General features: G+C 45.8%; 1 long non-coding RNA gene across 2 annotated transcripts in view; it reads left to right on the plus strand.

The window, feature by feature from the left end:
• The first annotated feature begins 353 nt into the window (after nucleotides 1-353).
• Nucleotides 354-21,919, plus strand: part of LOC137319740 (uncharacterized) — a 66,006-nt gene continuing 44,440 nt past the window's right edge. The window contains exons 1-3 of one of the 2 annotated variants that reach the window (XR_010962265.1): nucleotides 354-1,216; nucleotides 4,293-4,529; nucleotides 8,007-8,102. This is a non-coding gene — a long non-coding RNA (uncharacterized lncRNA). Of the gene's footprint in view, nucleotides 1,217-1,260; nucleotides 1,642-4,292; nucleotides 4,530-8,006; nucleotides 8,103-21,919 lie in introns of those variants that run through there. The other variant, XR_010962266.1, reaches the window with a different exon arrangement.

A 21,919-nucleotide genomic window follows, 5' to 3' on the forward strand; every position in this document is an offset into this window, starting at 1 on the left:
TATCTGCGCTAATATCCTTCTATTCCTTTATCCGTCGTGTGTTTATTTAGCTTCCCTTAAATGCGTCGATGTGAGTCACCTCAATTATGCCTTGTGGTACTGAGTTCCACATTCCAACCACTCTCTGGGTAAAGAAATTTCTGCTCAATGCCCCATTGGATTTACTCCCAGAACCCTCTGCTCATTTACCCTAATTAGACACTTATTATCCAAGCAGTATGTGACCCCCTTATTTTTCTTACTAAAATCTAATACCTCACACTCATTAGGTACAGAGGAGGCATTTCCTCTGATGGAGGAGTCCAGAACAAGGGGACACAATCTTAAAATTAGCTCGAGGCCGTTCAGGAGTGAAATCTGGAAGCACGTTTTCACACAAAGTTTACTGGAAATGTGGAATTCCCTCTTCCAAAAGGTTGTGGATTCTGGGTCAACTGAAATTTTCACGGTTGACAGCGGCAGTTTTTTTTAGTTCAGGGTATGAGCGAAATGGGTCAAGGGCAGATAAATAGAGTTCAGGTGCAGAGCGGCCATGATCTAATTAAATGGGAGAACAGATTCGAGGGGCTGAATTGCCGACTCCTGGTCCTACGTTCTTATATTTAAACATGTGCTGGATTCCGGCATTTGGCGAATGTGAAGTTTAATTCGAGTTTCTGTACAATGACTTCAGCAACGGAAGGATTGTCTGTTCCCTTTAAATGGTTGCAACGTAGTATCATAGTAGGTACAGCACAGGAGTCCATTCAGCCCATGACGCATGTGCTGGCTCTTTTAAAGACCTTTCCAATTATTCCCTCTTCCATGCTCTTTCCCCAAAGCCCTGTAAATTTTTCCTTCAAGTTTTTTAATTCCCTTCAAATTCCCTTTTGAAATTTACAATTGGTTCTCTTTTTTTGCCCCTCTTATTTCCACCTTTTTTTTGGATCTCCTCTGTTCTTTCTGTATTCAGCCTGGTTCTCTACTGTATTATAAACCTTACATTCGTCATTAGCCTCCATTTTCATTTTTCTAAATATCTCCATCTCTTTAGTCATTCAGGGTGATATAGTTTTGGATGCCTTTCCTTTCCCCCTCGTTGGGATATGTCTAAACTGTACCCGAACCAAATGGGCTCTGACTGGCTGTTTGTATTTCAGGCTGAGCTCCATCGGTTCTGCAATTCGCAGAATTCCAGGGGAGTAAATATCAGATAATCGGTGCAAGGGAATCGAAGGTAAACTTTGTTAAATATACTTTAGTAAACACACCCATTGTTCCACCCTGTGTCCAGTCAGAAATAAACAGTGAAACTCTGAAACCAACCTGCGATTTCATTTCGGGGACGGTTAAAAGTTCAGTGCAAGAGATTCTGTATCTGTAGATTTTAAATACTATGGCCCTGAAATTGATGCTTTTTGTATCTGCCGAGATGCTGACCTGATGTGTCCAGGATTTTGGATCGGAATTCACCCCCCAACCAAACGCACGTTATCATAAGAATCTTGTTGTTCAGTCGATGAACAGTGAGACAGGTCAGAACATCGCACTCTCTGGCGCCGTTTTGGAGTCTCCGCCTCTGCCGGGCGAGTCCCAGCAGTTCTCCCGCACCCACCTGGCAGGACAAGACAACACTTGCACCAAAGGTTGTTTTTTTAATATGTGAGTTTGACAGTGCAGTCCTTCTAACTGATCTGCTTTAACGACAGCAATGCACAAACACAGCCTGCCGGCTCCGGGTATTTTATTGGTGCAGTTTTAAGTACCCCTTCTACCGTGCTCTGGATTGTGCCGAGATTGCCTGAATTTACCCGCTCCCATGGGAGAAGATTGTGGCCTGGGTGTTCCGTACTGGCATTACTTTCTTTTAATTCCTGGCGTCACTTGTTCAATGCATTATTTACCAACAATACCAGGAAAGATTTAACAGGCTCTGTCTCTTTTCTCTATTCAGTTGAAGACTGAGAGGTGAACTGATAGAGGTATTTCATATTCGGAAGGGGTTCCATAGGCTCGAACTGGAGAGCATGTTTCCCCTTAAGGGCAGTCCAAAAATAGAGGCCATGAATATAAGAAAGTTACTAATGAAACCAAGATGTAATTCAGGAGAGACATCTTACTCAGAGAGTGGTGAGAATGTGCAATTCTCTACCACATGGAATGGTTGAGGCGAAAAGTTAAGATGCATTTAAGGGGAAGGTAGATAAATACACGAGGGTGCTAGAAATAGAAAAATAAGTTGATAGGGTGCGATGAAATCGTGCGGGAGGACGCTAGTGTGGAGCATAAATCCAGGCAAAGACATGTGGGAAAAATGGGCTGTTCTTGAGCTGGACAATTCTAAGTCATTCAATGAATGTTTTTATTACACCAGCTCTTTCATCAACACAGATACAGTCAGTAGTAACAGCTCAATATTGAACAGGGATACTGTCAGAATAATCAGCCCTATATTGAACAGGGATACAGTCAGTAAAGCAGGGCTATTTTGAGCACAGATACAGTCAGTAATATCAGTGCTATATTGAGCCGAGATACAGTTAGTAACCGCGACATATTAGCGCAGATACTGTCAGTGATATCAGCGCTATATTGAGCAGAGATACAGTCAGTAATAACAGCGTCATATTAGCACAGATACAGTCAGTAATATCAGTTCCATAATCAAAACAGACATTTTCAGTATAACAACCCTATAAGCGTCAAAATACTCTCACTATTAAGCTCTAAAAAATCAGGACAGATACTTTCAGTAATATCAGCTAGACAATCAATAAAAGTACTGTCAGTAATATCGGCTCTATAATCAGTACAGGTACGTTCAGTAATATCACATGTAAAATCAGCACAGATGAAGCCAGTAATACCAGCTCTATATTCAGAGCAGATACTGTTCATAATATCAGCTCTACAATTAATACAGATACTGTCAGTAATATCAGCTCTATGATCAATACAGGTAATCTCAGAAGCATAAGCTCTATAAGCAAAACTTATACTGTCAGCAGTATCAGCTAGATAATCAGTACAGGGACTGTCAGTCCATTTAACATTGTATTTAATTGTATCGAAACCCACCATTTACCCACACTGCCATTTCACAGTGTATTTAATGATATATAAACCCACCATTTACACACACTGTCCATTGAACAGTGTATTTAATGATATATGAACCCACCATTTACCCACACTGTCCATTTAACAGTGTATTTAATGATATATAAACCCACCATTTACAAACACTGTCCATTTAACAGTGTATTTAATGATAGATAAACTCACCAATTACTCACACTGTCCATTTAGCAGTGCATTTAATGATATAAAAACCCATTATTTACCCACACTGTCCATTTCACAGTGTATTTAATGATATATAATCCCACCATTTACCAGTACTGTCTATTGAAAATTGTATTTGATGATATATTAATTCAACATTTACCCACACTGTCCCTTTAACAGTGTACTTAATGATATATAAACCCACCATTTACCCAAACTGTCCACTTGACAGAGTATTTAATTATCACCACAATCTGTCCCTGGGATTGATCACAACAATCCGTTTCGACAATTGTTCACAATTATCCGTCCGTCGAGATTATCACCACAATATGTTCCTGGGATTGATCACAACAATCCGTCCCTCGGGATTATCACCACAATCTGTCCCTGGGATTGATCACAACAATCCGTCCCTCGGAATTATCACCACAATCTGTCACTGGGATTGATCACAACAATCAGTCCCTCGGAATTATCACCACAATCTGTGCTCAAATACTTTCTCTCTTTGGACACTTCCAACCCGTGGAGTTGTTTTTGTATTCTGTCTGTGAACCCTCTGAAAATGGGGGAAATCCAATCCTTATACCAATCACAGTCCAGGAATGGTCCTTTCCGGAATTAACAATGTAACTGGTGTATCTGCTGAATATTTACTCTGATAAATGTAACTGTGGAATGTCAGTACTCGTTCCCCCAGTGATTGAGGTGATTGATGCTCAACCAGCGTTTAATTCGGAGGTTAAACGGTTAATGTCCTCACTTACAGAAACAGCCTGTCCTCAGCTCACTGACGAAACACTGGCTCTTGGCCCCAGGGTTGAAAGCGCAAACATCCGAAAATCGATGGGACTTTCAACAAACAATGTCCCTGATGCAAATGTAACGATTTATTTCTAACCATGTATCTGCTTTACTGAACTTCCCTGGAAACAAATTTGAAAAAGTAAAATTTATAACTGACTTTGTTCACAATTGACGTGGCAGCGAATTGTTAACCCGCTTCGATTTGATTCCACCAGAAAGGCCGCTCCCTGTTCTGAAACAAATGAGGAATGTTTGTGTTGAAATCCATCCTGATGTCTGGCAGCAGCTTTCACAGTGTGTGGAGCTCTGAATCTCACATACCAAGGATCAGATCAAATTCCCAAGTTGTGAACTGCTGAAATAAAGCAAGGAACTTGTACTCGATTGGTTGTAATGAAATAACCAGGGAATAATTTGTAAAATCTACACGGACATTGAGAGACGGGATCAAGGTAAGGTTAATGTAATGTCAATTTGCATTTTAATTAAGTTCTTCTGCTCCTTCCTCTTTTCTAAAGCCGATTTCCCGCGGTCAGATATGTTCCCCGGCGTCGGGAGCTCTCCATTCCTCGCGGATTGAACAATTCACTAATTGTACGTTCAGACACTGACTGAAGGCTGGCTACTTTGCACCTAGAATTTCAGGGCTTATACCTTCTTGGACCCCACCAATCTCCGCTCAGACACATTTTAAAGCGGTTACAGGACAGATAGCAGGAACACGAACTCTGGAGATTTACACCATCCTAGTCAGGCGGTGTTTCCTCCCCATGTTAGAATTTGATATTCAGTAAACAGGAGTGGGAAACTGGCCTTTCTCACTCTATGTGCATTTATTTGTAACTGTCACACTGGCTCTTCTTACTCACTGAACCGTTATGTGCCCGGTACACTTTTATTTAACTGATCAAAGACTGGTGGAACACACAGTTCAGCTCAGTAAAGGTTAACAAATTCGCAATGGCCGATTCTCGCTCTCTGCCGGACACCTGGGAAATCAGCCTCAGCTGACCCGAGGCCGGACTGAACGCCATCCAATCACAGGATAGGAACAAAATCGGAGACAAAACTTGCTCCTGATTAATTATAATTAATTAGGTTAATGCGAATTAGGTGGGAGAATGGAGCAAGGCCTTCACCTTTTTTCAAAAAATAAGTTATTGAGGATGTTGGTTGTTAGATTTGCTCAACTGAAGAAAAAGAGGCCTCTCCCTTTCGGCAGAAGTAAACTGCAGGACTGTTTTAAAGAGAAACAGCTTCAGGGCTGAAACCATCTTTCACAGAGAAAGGAGGTTCCTGATCGTTAATTTTGATAATTTGAGTAGTTACTTCCAATATATACAGTTTGGAGGCCTCATCACTCGTCCTCATAAAAAAACTTACCAAAAGGCAGGAGTGTCCATCACTAATCTGTATATAAAAAGTAACTACTGTAATTAGCAACAGGCACGAGGATCCATCACTAATCTTAATATAAAAAGTAACAATCTAAATTACCAACAGGTAGGAGGGTCCATCAGTACTTCTTTTATAAAAAGTAACGACATAAATTACAAATAGGTAGCAGGGCCTCACCACTAATTTTTATCGAAAAGGTAACAATTCCAATTACAATCAGGAAGGAGGGTCCATCTCAAGTCTTTATAACGAAATTAACCACTGAAATTACCAACAGGTGGGAGTGTCCAACACTAATCTTTAAATAAAACTAACAACTCAAATTACCAATAGGTTGGTGGGCCCATCACTCATCTTTAGAAAAAGTAGCGACTGAAATTCCCAACAGGTCGGAGGGTACATCACTAATCTTTACATAAAAAGTAACCATTCAAATTACCAACAGGTTTTAGGGCCCGATCTCTAGGCTTTATATAAAAAAGGAAGTAACTGCTCAAATGAATCTTTTATTTGATTACACTAATGTAATTAGTTTAGCTGTAAATGTAAGTTTTTGTTGCTGTTGTCCGTTTATTACACTAGTGTGAGCGTGACTGAAACAACAGATAACTGCATCTTACCAGGTCTCAATCTTGGCTGCACATTTATGCTCGAGAAAACTTCAACAATAGTTTTTAGAAATTTACTGACCGAGATGAATCGGTTTTACATTCCGACAGTGTGGAAAGGCAAGCACCGGGACTGATAGTTTAATTTGTTGCTCTTGCCTTTGCGCACACACAGAGAGACACACACACAATGGAGAATTATGATTGTAAAACAGCCCTCAAATCGACAACTTATATATTTGTGGAGGTTTGTGAGATTGTAAGACCCTTAAAGATAATCCAAAGATAACTGTGCAGCACCAGTTTAAGATTACACGATTGATAACATTATACATTAGTGTTAATTTTATTGAGCGGTGTAAAATTCGGAAACAGAGGAAAAACAGGAACAGGAGTCGGCCATTCAGCCCCTCGTGCCTGCTCCGCCATTTGATAATACCATGGCTGATCTGTGATCTAACTCCAAATAACCGCCATTGGCCCATATCCCTTAATACTTTTGATTGCCAAAAAGCTATATATCTCACATTTAAATTTAGCAATTGAGCTAGTGTAAATTGCCGTTTGCAGAAGAGAGTTCCAATCTTCTACCACCCTTTGTGTGTAGAAACGTTTTCTAATCTCGCTCCTGAAAGGTCTGGCTCTAATTTTTAGACTGTGCCCCCACCTCCAAGATTCCCCAACCAGCAGAAATAGTTTCTCTCCATCCACCACATCCGTTCCCCTTAATATCTGAAAAACTTCGAACTGATCACCCCTTAATCTTCGAAACTCTAGAGAATACAACCCCAATTTGTATAATCTCTCCTCGTAACTTAACCCTTGAAGTCTGGGTATCATTCCAGTAAACCTACGCTGCACTCCCTCCAAAGCCAACATGTCCTTCCGAAGGTGCGGTGCCCAGAACTGTTCACAGTACTCCAGGTGCGGTCTAACCAGAGTTTTGTGTAGCTGCAGCATGACCTCTGCCCCCTTGTACTCCAGTCCTCGACATATAATGGCCAGCATTCCATTAGCCTTATTGATTATTTTCTGCACCTGTTCATGACACTGCAATGATCGATGTACCTGAACTCCGAGGTCCCTTTGGACATCCACTGTTTTTAACATTTTACCATTTAGAAAGTACCCTCTTCTATCCATTCTTGATCCAAAGTGAATGATCTCACATTTGTCTACATTGAATTCCATTTGCCACAGTTTTGCCCATTCACCTATTCTATCAATATCGCTTTGTAATTTCATGTTTTCATCTACACTGCTTACAATGCCACCAATCTTTGTGTCATCGGCAAACGTTAGTCAGGTGCTGATACCGTGAGAGATATGGTAAATATATTCAAATAGAAGCACCAACCAAAACACATCTCCATGAACACACGGACAACGTCACTACCCATGGAGAGCAGAGAAATCACACCCAGCTCCGTATTGTTAATGTAGGTAGATATCAGGTTCATAAAATGCCAGAATTTAATATCAAAACTCAACAAATCAAAAAATTGCAACAAATCTGTGAATAAAATAATACAATAGCGCCAGACTGGGTAACACCGAGTGAAGAATCATTGAACTCATCACCTCGCTCCATATTGCTCTTCAGAATATTCACCAGCTCAGGGATAAGTCTGGTGCTGTCCTGCACGGAGACTAAATCTTACCAATGGGTGCTCCCAGTGCAGAATCTCGGCCGTCTAGAACTGGTTGTGGAGATCTGCGGGACTCATTGGTTTTCCCTGGCCAGCTGTCTGTGCCGCACCTGATGTGGAGAATTGTTGGTAACAGTCGGGAAATGCTCGATCCCAGAGCTAACAATTGTTGTGCTGATGGGGGAGTAGGGACTTGATATCGCGACAAGGCGACGTTTTATCCTTCTCATCTTAATATTTCCGTCTAACCCTCCTATTAATATATTTATTACAGAGCAGCAGAATCTTGGAACGCCTGTCACCACCATGGCTGAAGGTCCAAACAGGGGAGAAGATCCAACTTCATCAACAAGAATGAGAATAGTCACCGGTAGGTTCAGATCAACCTTTACAATATCAATTATGTCCTGATAAAGGGTACTGATCACGAGCAAGAAGCTACAGCTCACTCAGGAAGAGGAAACCGAGCAGATACTGTGTAGATAGGGGGAAGTGAGTGATCATCTAGTGGGCCAGTGCAGTCGTAGGTGGAGGGATCTCAGTGCTGGAACTGTCCAATAGATATCTGGTGTTTCGACTGTAAGGTGGATAGCGACAGCGACGCAGGATGGTCCTTCTGAATAATAGTGTGAAACCAGGGAGTAGGGGCATGTGTGAGAGGCAAGTTAGGCACATGAATAGGAGAGCGATAGTCAGGCGAATAAACAAATTCTTCGGCAGCTCTATGCAGTCCCAATTAGTAAGTTACCTTCCTGGTGTCAGAGCGAAGAACTTCCTGGAACAGGTGGGACACTCTCTGGGAAGGAAAGCTGAGCGGAAAATAGTCATGGGTCATGGCCGGAACCAATAACAAGGAAAGAGCTCCGTTGAGAGAGGGAATATTAGCTTTTGAGCTCTTGACTGAAAAACTAGGCCTTAACGTGGTGATCTCTGGATTGTTTTGCGCTGGGCTGCTTAAGGAGGACAATATGAGGCAGGTCAATGTCCGGCTGCAGGGATGGAACTGGAGGGAAGGGTTCATGTTTTTGGGAGCACAGGGTTAGTTCAGGACGAAGTGGAGGGACGGTTACGAACTGAACCGACAAACAACAACGGTTTAGCAGACTGGGTATATAGAGCAGTGGGAGGGTTTCACCTGATAGGACTGGATCGTGTGAAATATCCGGATCTGAGACTAGAGAGTGGAAATAATAAAACTGTTGGAGCAGGAACAGAAGATTTGTGAAATAGTGAAAATTTATGAGCAGGAAAAAGGAAGGAGGTTTTGAAGTCGTGACAGAAGACGTAACTTAATATTAAAAGCAAAGAAAAACGAGAACAGGTCAACAGTCCAATGAATTGGAGTTCAGATTGTGTGTTATGTCTGTGAATCTACAAATCATTCCAAACACATTTGGAAAGTTAGATTGATGAGAGATGTGATCTAGTATCTATAAGATTGGGCTGTGATGGATGAGGTTTTGGGGAGAAACAACACATTTCCTTTAGTTTCTAAAAGTAATGGCAGATGTGAAAATGTTGTTGTAACAGTGGAGCATGTGGGACCATATTTCGAGATAACTGTAGAAAAGGATTTGGATCTGAATTTAATAGCCGAGGTGGATAAGTCACTGAACTGAGAAATAACGCACCCGAGGCTGTTAAATCAAGTCAGAGAGGAGATAGGAGGGAATATGATCACAATTCAAAAAATCTATCGATCTCAGCCTTGAATATATTCAATGGCTCATCATCCACAGCCCTCTGGGTTAGAGAGGTACAAAGATTCAAAACACTCTGCGTGAAGAAATTCATCCTCATCTCAGTCTTGAATGGCCGACCCCTTATCCTGAGACTATGCAACTTAGTTTTAGAATCTCCATTTAGGGGAATCAATCTCTCAGCATCTAACCTGTCAAGCCCCATCATAATCTTATATGTTTCAATTAGATCACTATCATTCTTCCAAACTCCAGAGAGTACAGGCCCAATCTGCTCAATCTCTTCTCATAGGACAACCCTCTCATCCCAGGAATTAAGCTAGTGAACCCTCGTTGCACCGCGTCCAAGGCAAGCATACCCGTCCTTAGATAAGGAGACCAAAACTGGACGCAATACTTCAGGTGAGGTCTCACTAAAGCCGTGTACAGCTGTAGTAATTATTCCCTCCTCTTGTACTCGAACCCCCTTGCAATAAAGGCCAACATGCCATTTGCTCTCCGAATTACCTGCTCTAGCTGCAGACTACATTTTTGAGTTTCTTATACACGGACACCCAATTCTCTGTGAACACCAACATTTAATAGTCTCCCACCATTTTAAAATATTCTGTTTTTCTATCCTTCCTTCCAAAGTGAATATCCACACATTTCCACACATTATGCCACAACTATCACCGTCTTGTCCACTCACTTAATCTGTCTATATCCTTTCACAGACTCTTTGTGTCCTCCTCACAAATTACATTCCAACCTAGCTTTGTATCGTCAGCGAACTTGGACATTTTACACTGTCCCTTCAACTAATTCATCAATATAGATTGTAAATCGCTGAGGCCCAAGCACTGACCCCTGCGACACCCCACCAGTAACACCCTGCCAACCTGACAATGGCCCGTTTATCCCGACTTTCTGTATCTTTCCTTTAACCAATCACGGGTCATTCTGTGTCTGTTCAAAAGTGGTGTGCTGTCAGTCCCGGATCATTCTTTGTCTGTTTAAAAGGGATGTGGTGTTAGTCCCGGTTCATTCTGTGTCTCTTTAAGAGGGGCGTGCTGCCACTCCCGGATCATGCTGTCCCTGTTTAAAAGGGATGTGGTGTCAGTCCCGGATCATTCTGTCCCTGTTTAAAAGGGGTGAGCGATCAGTCCCGGATCATTCTGTCCCTGTTTAAAAGGGGTGAGCGATCAGTCCCGGATCATTCTGTCCCTGTTTAAAAGGGGTGAGCGATCAGTCCCGGATCATTCTGTCTCTGTTTAAAAGGGGTGAGCGATCACTCCCGGATCATTCTGTCCCTGTTTAAAAGGGGTGAGCGATCACTCCCGGATCATTCTGTCCCTGTTTAAAAGGGGTGAGCGATCAGTCCCGGATCATTCTGTCCCTGTTTAAAAGGGATGTGCTGTCAGTCCCGGATCATTCTGTCCCTGTTTAAAAGGGGTGAGCGATCAGTCCCGGATCATTCTGTCTCTGTTTAAAAGGGGTGAGCGATCAGTCCCGGATCATTCTGTCCCAGTTTAAAAGGGGTGAGCGATCAGTCCCGGATCATTCTGTCTCTGTTTAAAAGGGGTGAGCGATCAGTCCCGGATCATTCTGTGTCTGTTTAAAAGGGGTGAGCGATCAGTCCCGGATCATTCTGTCCCTGTTTAAAAGGGATGAGCGATCAGACCCGGATCATTCTGTCTCTGTTTAAAAGGGGTGAGCGATCAGTCCCGGATCATTCTGTGTCTGTTTAAAAGGGATGAGCGATCAGTCCCGGATCATTCTGTCTCTGTTCAAAAGGGATGAGCGATCAGTCCCGGATCATTCTGTCCCTGTTTAAAAGGGATGAGCGATCAGTCCCGGATCATTCTGTCCCTGTTTAAAAGGGGTGAGCGATCAGTCCCGGATCATTCTGTCCCTGTTTAAAAGGGGTGAGCGATCAGTCCCGGATCATTCTGTCCCTGTTTAAAAGGGGTGAGCGATCAGTCCCGGATCATTCTGTCTCTGTTTAAAAGGGGTGAGCGATCAGTCCCGGATCATTCTGTCTCTGTTTAAAAGGGGTGAGCGATCAGTCCCGGATCATTCTGTCTCTGTTTAAAAGGGGTGAGCGATCAGTCCCGGATCATTCTGTCTCTGTTTAAAAGGGGTGAGCGATCAGTCCCGGATCATTCTGTCTCTGTTTAAAAGGGGTGAGCGATCAGTCCCGGATCATTCTGTCCCTGTTTAAAAGGGGTGAGCGATCAGTCCCGGATCATTCTGTCCCTGTTTAAAAGGGGTGAGCGATCAGTCCCGGATCATTCTGTCTCTGTTTAAAAGGGATGAGCGATCAGTCCCAGATCATTCTGTCCCTGTTTAAAAGGGGTGAGCGATCAGTCCCGGATCATTCTGTGTCTGTTTAAAAGGGGTGAGCGATCAGTCCCGGATCATTCTGTGTCTGTTTAAAAGGGGTGAGCGATCAGTCCCGGATCATTCTGTCTCTGTTTAAAAGGGGTGAGCGATCAGTCCCGGATCATTCTGTCTCTGTTTAAAAGGGGTGAGCGATCAGTCCCGGATCATTCTGTCTCTGTTTAAAAGGGGTGAGCGATCAGTCCCGGATCATTCTGTCTCTGTTTAAAAGGGGTGAGCGATCAGTCCCGGATCATTCTGTGTCTGTTTAAAAGGGGTGAGCGATCAGTCCCGGATCATTCTGTCCCTGTTTAAAAGGGATGAGCGATCAGACCCGGATCATTCTGTCTCTGTTTAAAAGGGGTGAGCGATCAGTCCCGGATCATTCTGTGTCTGTTTAAAAGGGATGAGCGATCAGTCCCGGATCATTCTGTCTCTGTTCAAAAGGGATGAGCGATCAGTCCCGGATCATTCTGTCCCTGTTTAAAAGGGATGAGCGATCAGTCCCGGATCATTCTGTCCCTGTTTAAAAGGGGTGAGCGATCAGTCCCGGATCATTCTGTCCCTGTTTAAAAGGGGTGAGCGATCAGTCCCGGATCATTCTGTCCCTGTTTAAAAGGGGTGAGCGATCAGTCCCGGATCATTCTGTCCCTGTTTAAAAGGGGTGAGCGATCAGTCCCGGATCATTCTGTCTCTGTTTAAAAGGGGTGAGCGATCAGTCCCGGATCATTCTGCCTCTGTTTAAAAGGGGTGAGCGATCAGTCCCGGATCATTCTGTCTCTGTTTAAAAGGGGTGAGCGATCAGTCCCGGATCATTCTGTCTCTGTTTAAAAGGGGTGAGCGATCAGTCCCGGATCATTCTGTCCCTGTTTAAAAGGGGTGAGCGATCAGTCCAGGATCATTCTGTCCCTGTTTAAAAGGGGTGAGCGATCAGTCCCGGATCATTCTGTCTCTGTTTAAAAGGGATGAGCGATCAGTCCCGGATCATTCTGTCCCTGTTTAAAAGGGGTGAGCGATCAGTCCCGGATCATTCTGTGTCTGTTTAAAAGGGGTGAGCGATCAGTCCCGGATCATTCTGTCCCTGTTTAAAAGGGGTGAGCGATCAGTCCCGGATCATTCTGTCTCTGTTTAAAAGGGGTGAGCGATCAGTCCCGGATCATTCTGTCTCTGTTTAAAAGGGGTGAGCGATCAGTCCCGGATCATTCTGTCTCTGTTTAAAAGGGGTGAGCGATCAGTCCCGGATCATTCTGTCCCTGTTTAAAAGGGGTGAGCGATCAGTCCCGGATCATTCTGTCTCTGTTTAAAAGGGGTGAGCGATCAGTCCCGGATCATTCTGTCCCTGTTTAAAAGGGGTGAGCGATCAGTCCCGGATCATTCTGTCCCTGTTTAAAAGGGGTGAGCGATCAGTCCCGGATCATTCTGTGTCTGTTTAAAAGGGGTGAGCGATCAGTCCCGGATCATTCTGTCTCTGTTTAAAAGGGGTGAGCGATCAGTCCCGGATCATTCTGTCTCTGTTTAAAAGGGGTGAGCGATCAGTCCCGGATCATTCTGTCCCTGTTTAAAAGGGGTGAGCGATCAGTCCCGGATCATTCTGTCCCTGTTTAAAAGGGGTGAGCGATCAGTCCCGGATCATTCTGTCCCTGTTTAAAAGGGGTGAGCGATCAGTCCCGGATCATTCTGTGTCTGTTTAAAAGGGGTGAGCGATCAGTCCCGGATCATTCTGTCTCTGTTTAAAAGGGGTGAGCGATCAGTCCCGGATCATTCTGTCCCTGTTTAAAAGGGGTGAGCGATCAGTCCCGGATCATTCTGTCTCTGTTTAAAAGGGGTGAGCGATCAGTCCCGGATCATTCTGTCCCTGTTTAAAAGGGGTGAGCGATCAGTCCCGGATCATTCTGTGTCTGTTTAAAAGGGGTGAGCGATCAGTCCCGGATCATTCTGTCTCTGTTTAAAAGGGGTGAGCGATCAGTCCCGGATCATTCTGTGTCTGTTTAAAAGGGGTGAGCGATCAGTCCCGGATCATTCTGTCCCAGTTTAAAAGGGGTGAGCGATCAGTCCCGGATCATTCTGTCCCTGTTTAAAAGGGGTGTGCTGTCAGTCCCGGATCATTCTGTCCCTGTTTAAAAGGGGTGAGCGATCAGTTCCGGATCATTCTGTCCCTGTTTAAAAGGGGTGAGCGATCAGTCCCGGATCATTCTGTCCCTGTTTAAAAGGGATGAGCGATCAGTCCCGGATCATTCTGTCCCTGTTTAAAAGGGGTGAGCGATCAGTCCCGGATCATTCTGTCTCTGTTTAAAAGGGGTGAGCGATCAGTCCCGGATCATTCTGTCCCTGTTTAAAAGGGGTGAGCGATCAGTCCCGGATCATTCTGTCCCTGTTTAAAAGGGGTGAGCGATCAGTCCCGGATCATTCTGTCTCTGTTTAAAAGGGGTGAGCGATCAGTCCCGGATCATTCTGTCCCTGTTTAAAAGGGGTGAGCGATCAGTCCCGGATCATTCTGTGTCTGTTTAAAAGGGGTGAGCGATCAGTCCCGGATCATTCTGTCTCTGTTTAAAAGGGGTGAGCGATCAGTCCCGGATCATTCTGTGTCTGTTTAAAAGGGGTGAGCGATCAGTCCCGGATCATTCTGTCCCAGTTTAAAAGGGGTGAGCGATCAGTCCCGGATCATTCTGTCCCTGTTTAAAAGGGGTGTGCTGTCAGTCCCGGATCATTCTGTCCCTGTTTAAAAGGGGTGAGCGATCAGTTCCGGATCATTCTGTCCCTGTTTAAAAGGGGTGAGCGATCAGTCCCGGATCATTCTGTCCCTGTTTAAAAGGGATGAGCGATCAGTCCCGGATCATTCTGTCCCTGTTTAAAAGGGGTGAGCGATCAGTCCCGGATCATTCTGTCCCTGTTTAAAAGGGGTGAGCGATCAGTCCCGGATCATTCTGTCTCTGTTTAAAAGGGGTGAGCGATCACTCCCGGATCATTCTGTCCCTGTTTAAAAGGGGTGAGCGATCACTCCCGGATCATTCTGTCCCTGTTTAAAAGGGGTGAGCGATCAGTCCCGGATCATTCTGTCCCTGTTTAAAAGGGATGTGCTGTCAGTCCCGGATCATTCTGTCCCTGTTTAAAAGGGGTGAGCGATCAGTCCCGGATCATTCTGTCTCTGTTTAAAAGGGGTGAGCGATCAGTCCCGGATCATTCTGTCCCAGTTTAAAAGGGGTGAGCGATCAGTCCCGGATCATTCTGTCTCTGTTTAAAAGGGGTGAGCGATCAGTCCCGGATCATTCTGTGTCTGTTTAAAAGGGGTGAGCGATCAGTCCCGGATCATTCTGTCCCTGTTTAAAAGGGATGAGCGATCAGACCCGGATCATTCTGTCTCTGTTTAAAAGGGGTGAGCGATCAGTCCCGGATCATTCTGTGTCTGTTTAAAAGGGATGAGCGATCAGTCCCGGATCATTCTGTCTCTGTTCAAAAGGGATGAGCGATCAGTCCCGGATCATTCTGTCCCTGTTTAAAAGGGATGAGCGATCAGTCCCGGATCATTCTGTCCCTGTTTAAAAGGGGTGAGCGATCAGTCCCGGATCATTCTGTCCCTGTTTAAAAGGGGTGAGCGATCAGTCCCGGATCATTCTGTCCCTGTTTAAAAGGGGTGAGCGATCAGTCCCGGATCATTCTGTCTCTGTTTAAAAGGGGTGAGCGATCAGTCCCGGATCATTCTGTCTCTGTTTAAAAGGGGTGAGCGATCAGTCCCGGATCATTCTGTCTCTGTTTAAAAGGGGTGAGCGATCAGTCCCGGATCATTCTGTCTCTGTTTAAAAGGGGTGAGCGATCAGTCCCGGATCATTCTGTCTCTGTTTAAAAGGGGTGAGCGATCAGTCCCGGATCATTCTGTCCCTGTTTAAAAGGGGTGAGCGATCAGTCCCGGATCATTCTGTCTCTGTTTAAAAGGGGTGAGCGATCAGTCCCGGATCATTCTGTCCCTGTTTAAAAGGGGTGAGCGATCAGTCCCGGATCATTCTGTCCCTGTTTAAAAGGGGTGAGCGATCAGTCCCGGATCATTCTGTGTCTGTTTAAAAGGGGTGAGCGATCAGTCCCGGATCATTCTGTCTCTGTTTAAAAGGGGTGAGCGATCAGTCCCGGATCATTCTGTCTCTGTTTAAAAGGGGTGAGCGATCAGTCCCGGATCATTCTGTCCCTGTTTAAAAGGGGTGAGCGATCAGTCCCGGATCATTCTGTCCCTGTTTAAAAGGGGTGAGCGATCAGTCCCGGATCATTCTGTCCCTGTTTAAAAGGGGTGAGCGATCAGTCCCGGATCATTCTGTGTCTGTTTAAAAGGGGTGAGCGATCAGTCCCGGATCATTCTGTCTCTGTTTAAAAGGGGTGAGCGATCAGTCCCGGATCATTCTGTCCCTGTTTAAAAGGGGTGAGCGATCAGTCCCGGATCATTCTGTCTCTGTTTAAAAGGGGTGAGCGATCAGTCCCGGATCATTCTGTCCCTGTTTAAAAGGGGTGAGCGATCAGTCCCGGATCATTCTGTGTCTGTTTAAAAGGGGTGAGCGATCAGTCCCGGATCATTCTGTCTCTGTTTAAAAGGGGTGAGCGATCAGTCCCGGATCATTCTGTGTCTGTTTAAAAGGGGTGAGCGATCAGTCCCGGATCATTCTGTCCCAGTTTAAAAGGGGTGAGCGATCAGTCCCGGATCATTCTGTCCCTGTTTAAAAGGGGTGTGCTGTCAGTCCCGGATCATTCTGTCCCTGTTTAAAAGGGGTGAGCGATCAGTTCCGGATCATTCTGTCCCTGTTTAAAAGGGGTGAGCGATCAGTCCCGGATCATTCTGTCCCTGTTTAAAAGGGATGAGCGATCAGTCCCGGATCATTCTGTCCCTGTTTAAAAGGGGTGAGCGATCAGTCCCGGATCATTCTGTCTCTGTTTAAAAGGGGTGAGCGATCAGTCCCGGATCATTCTGTCCCTGTTTAAAAGGGGTGAGCGATCAGTCCCGGATCATTCTGTCCCTGTTTAAAAGGGGTGAGCGATCAGTCCCGGATCATTCTGTCTCTGTTTAAAAGGGGTGAGCGATCAGTCCCGGATCATTCTGTCCCTGTTTAAAAGGGGTGAGCGATCAGTCCCGGATCATTCTGTGTCTGTTTAAAAGGGGTGAGCGATCAGTCCCGGATCATTCTGTCTCTGTTTAAAAGGGGTGAGCGATCAGTCCCGGATCATTCTGTGTCTGTTTAAAAGGGGTGAGCGATCAGTCCCGGATCATTCTGTCCCAGTTTAAAAGGGGTGAGCGATCAGTCCCGGATCATTCTGTCCCTGTTTAAAAGGGGTGTGCTGTCAGTCCCGGATCATTCTGTCCCTGTTTAAAAGGGGTGAGCGATCAGTTCCGGATCATTCTGTCCCTGTTTAAAAGGGGTGAGCGATCAGTCCCGGATCATTCTGTCCCTGTTTAAAAGGGATGAGCGATCAGTCCCGGATCATTCTGTCCCTGTTTAAAAGGGGTGAGCGATCAGTCCCGGATCATTCTGTCCCTGTTTAAAAGGGGTGAGCGATCAGTCCCGGATCATTCTGTCTCTGTTTAAAAGGGGTGAGCGATCACTCCCGGATCATTCTGTCCCTGTTTAAAAGGGGTGAGCGATCACTCCCGGATCATTCTGTCCCTGTTTAAAAGGGGTGAGCGATCAGTCCCGGATCATTCTGTCCCTGTTTAAAAGGGATGTGCTGTCAGTCCCGGATCATTCTGTCCCTGTTTAAAAGGGGTGAGCGATCAGTCCCGGATCATTCTGTCTCTGTTTAAAAGGGGTGAGCGATCAGTCCCGGATCATTCTGTCCCAGTTTAAAAGGGGTGAGCGATCAGTCCCGGATCATTCTGTCTCTGTTTAAAAGGGGTGAGCGATCAGTCCCGGATCATTCTGTGTCTGTTTAAAAGGGGTGAGCGATCAGTCCCGGATCATTCTGTCCCTGTTTAAAAGGGATGAGCGATCAGACCCGGATCATTCTGTCTCTGTTTAAAAGGGGTGAGCGATCAGTCCCGGATCATTCTGTGTCTGTTTAAAAGGGATGAGCGATCAGTCCCGGATCATTCTGTCTCTGTTCAAAAGGGATGAGCGATCAGTCCCGGATCATTCTGTCCCTGTTTAAAAGGGATGAGCGATCAGTCCCGGATCATTCTGTCCCTGTTTAAAAGGGGTGAGCGATCAGTCCCGGATCATTCTGTCCCTGTTTAAAAGGGGTGAGCGATCAGTCCCGGATCATTCTGTCCCTGTTTAAAAGGGGTGAGCGATCAGTCCCGGATCATTCTGTCTCTGTTTAAAAGGGGTGAGCGATCAGTCCCGGATCATTCTGTCTCTGTTTAAAAGGGGTGAGCGATCAGTCCCGGATCATTCTGTCTCTGTTTAAAAGGGGTGAGCGATCAGTCCCGGATCATTCTGTCTCTGTTTAAAAGGGGTGAGCGATCAGTCCCGGATCATTCTGTCTCTGTTTAAAAGGGGTGAGCGATCAGTCCCGGATCATTCTGTCCCTGTTTAAAAGGGGTGAGCGATCAGTCCCGGATCATTCTGTCCCTGTTTAAAAGGGGTGAGCGATCAGTCCCGGATCATTCTGTCTCTGTTTAAAAGGGATGAGCGATCAGTCCCGGATCATTCTGTCCCTGTTTAAAAGGGGTGAGCGATCAGTCCCGGATCATTCTGTGTCTGTTTAAAAGGGGTGAGCGATCAGTCCCGGATCATTCTGTCCCTGTTTAAAAGGGGTGAGCGATCAGTCCCGGATCATTCTGTCTCTGTTTAAAAGGGGTGAGCGATCAGTCCCGGATCATTCTGTCTCTGTTTAAAAGGGGTGAGCGATCAGTCCCGGATCATTCTGTCCCTGTTTAAAAGGGGTGAGCGATCAGTCCCGGATCATTCTGTCCCTGTTTAAAAGGGGTGAGCGATCAGTCCCGGATCATTCTGTCTCTGTTTAAAAGGGGTGAGCGATCAGTCCCGGATCATTCTGTCTCTGTTTAAAAGGGGTGAGCGATCAGTCCCGGATCATTCTGTCCCTGTTTAAAAGGGGTGAGCGATCAGTCCCGGATCATTCTGTCTCTGTTTAAAAGGGGTGAGCGTTCAGTCCCGGATCATTCTGTCCCTGTTTAAAAGGGGTGAGCGATCAGTCCCGGATCATTCTGTCCCTGTTTAAAAGGGGTGAGCGATCAGTCCCGGATCATTCTGTCTCTGTTTAAAAGGGATGAGCGATCAGTCCCGGATCATTCTGTGTCTGTTTAAAAGGGGTGAGCGATCAGTCCCGGATCATTCTGTGTCTGTTTAAAAGGGGTGAGCGATCAGTCCCGGATCATTCTGTCTCTGTTTAAAAGGGGTGAACGATCAGTCCCGGATCATTCTGTCTCTGTTTAAAAGGGGTGAGCGATCAGTCCCGGATCATTCTGTCTCTGTTTAAAAGGGGTGAGCGATCAGTCCCGGATCATTCTGTCCCTGTTTAAAAGGGGTGAGCGATCAGTCCCGGATCATTCTGTCTCTGTTTAAAAGGGGTGAGCGATCAGTCCCGGATCATTCTGTCCCTGTTTAAAAGGGGTGAGCGATCAGTCCCGGATCATTCTGTCCCTGTTTAAAAGGGGTGAGCGATCAGTCCCGGATCATTCTGTGTCTGTTTAAAAGGGGTGAGCGATCAGTCCCGGATCATTCTGTCTCTGTTTAAAAGGGGTGAGCGATCAGTCCCGGATCATTCTGTCTCTGTTTAAAAGGGGTGAGCGATCAGTCCCGGATCATTCTGTCCCTGTTTAAAAGGGGTGAGCGATCAGTCCCGGATCATTCTGTCCCTGTTTAAAAGGGGTGAGCGATCAGTCCCGGATCATTCTGTCTCTGTTTAAAAGGGGTGAGCGATCAGTCCCGGATCATTCTGTCCCTGTTTAAAAGGGGTGAGCGATCAGTCCCGGATCATTCTGTGTCTGTTTAAAAGGGGTGAGCGATCAGTCCCGGATCATTCTGTCTCTGTTTAAAAGGGGTGAGCGATCAGTCCCGGATCATTCTGTGTCTGTTTAAAAGGGGTGAGCGATCAGTCCCGGATCATTCTGTCCCAGTTTAAAAGGGGTGAGCGATCAGTCCCGGATCATTCTGTCCCTGTTTAAAAGGGGTGTGCTGTCAGTCCCGGATCATTCTGTCCCTGTTTAAAAGGGGTGAGCGATCAGTTCCGGATCATTCTGTCCCTGTTTAAAAGGGGTGAGCGATCAGTCCCGGATCATTCTGTCCCTGTTTAAAAGGGATGAGCGATCAATCCCGGATCATTCTGTCCCTGTTTAAAAGGGGTGAGCGATCAGTCCCGGATCATTCTGTCCCTGTTTAAAAGGGGTGAGCGATCAGTCCCGGATCATTCTGTCTCTGTTTAAAAGGGGTGAGCGATCACTCCCGGATCATTCTGTCCCTGTTTAAAAGGGGTGAGCGATCACTCCCGGATCATTCTGTCCCTGTTTAAAAGGGGTGAGCGATCAGTCCCGGATCATTCTGTCCCTGTTTAAAAGGGATGTGCTGTCAGTCCCGGATCATTCTGTCCCTGTTTAAAAGGGGTGAGCGATCAGTCCCGGATCATTCTGTCTCTGTTTAAAAGGGGTGAGCGATCAGTCCCGGATCATTCTGTCCCAGTTTAAAAGGGGTGAGCGATCAGTCCCGGATCATTCTGTCTCTGTTTAAAAGGGGTGAGCGATCAGTCCCGGATCATTCTGTGTCTGTTTAAAAGGGGTGAGCGATCAGTCCCGGATCATTCTGTCCCTGTTTAAAAGGGATGAGCGATCAGACCCGGATCATTCTGTCTCTGTTTAAAAGGGGTGAGCGATCAGTCCCGGATCATTCTGTGTCTGTTTAAAAGGGATGAGCGATCAGTCCCGGATCATTCTGTCTCTGTTCAAAAGGGATGAGCGATCAGTCCCGGATCATTCTGTCCCTGTTTAAAAGGGATGAGCGATCAGTCCCGGATCATTCTGTCCCTGTTTAAAAGGGGTGAGCGATCAGTCCCGGATCATTCTGTCCCTGTTTAAAAGGGGTGAGCGATCAGTCCCGGATCATTCTGTCCCTGTTTAAAAGGGGTGAGCGATCAGTCCCGGATCATTCTGTCTCTGTTTAAAAGGGGTGAGCGATCAGTCCCGGATCATTCTGTCTCTGTTTAAAAGGGGTGAGCGATCAGTCCCGGATCATTCTGTCTCTGTTTAAAAGGGGTGAGCGATCAGTCCCGGATCATTCTGTCTCTGTTTAAAAGGGGTGAGCGATCAGTCCCGGATCATTCTGTCTCTGTTTAAAAGGGGTGAGCGATCAGTCCCGGATCATTCTGTCCCTGTTTAAAAGGGGTGAGCGATCAGTCCCGGATCATTCTGTCCCTGTTTAAAAGGGGTGAGCGATCAGTCCCGGATCATTCTGTCTCTGTTTAAAAGGGATGAGCGATCAGTCCCGGATCATTCTGTCCCTGTTTAAAAGGGGTGAGCGATCAGTCCCGGATCATTCTGTGTCTGTTTAAAAGGGGTGAGCGATCAGTCCCGGATCATTCTGTCCCTGTTTAAAAGGGGTGAGCGATCAGTCCCGGATCATTCTGTCTCTGTTTAAAAGGGGTGAGCGATCAGTCCCGGATCATTCTGTCTCTGTTTAAAAGGGGTGAGCGATCAGTCCCGGATCATTCTGTCCCTGTTTAAAAGGGGTGAGCGATCAGTCCCGGATCATTCTGTCCCTGTTTAAAAGGGGTGAGCGATCAGTCCCGGATCATTCTGTCTCTGTTTAAAAGGGGTGAGCGATCAGTCCCGGATCATTCTGTCTCTGTTTAAAAGGGGTGAGCGATCAGTCCCGGATCATTCTGTCCCTGTTTAAAAGGGGTGAGCGATCAGTCCCGGATCATTCTGTCTCTGTTTAAAAGGGGTGAGCGATCAGTCCCGGATCATTCTGTCCCTGTTTAAAAGGGGTGAGCGATCAGTCCAGGATCATTCTGTCCCTGTTTAAAAGGGGTGAGCGATCAGTCCCGGATCATTCTGTCTCTGTTTAAAAGGGGTGAGCGATCAGTCCCGGATCATTCTGTCCCTGTTTAAAAGGGGTGAGCGATCAGTCCCGGATCATTCTGTGTCTGTTTAAAAGGGGTGAGCGATCAGTCCCGGATCATTCTGTCTCTGTTTAAAAGGGGT

This window comes from Heptranchias perlo, unplaced genomic scaffold (genome assembly GCF_035084215.1).
Source record: "Heptranchias perlo isolate sHepPer1 unplaced genomic scaffold, sHepPer1.hap1 HAP1_SCAFFOLD_883, whole genome shotgun sequence".
Classification (NCBI taxonomy): Eukaryota; Metazoa; Chordata; class Chondrichthyes; order Hexanchiformes; family Hexanchidae; genus Heptranchias; species Heptranchias perlo.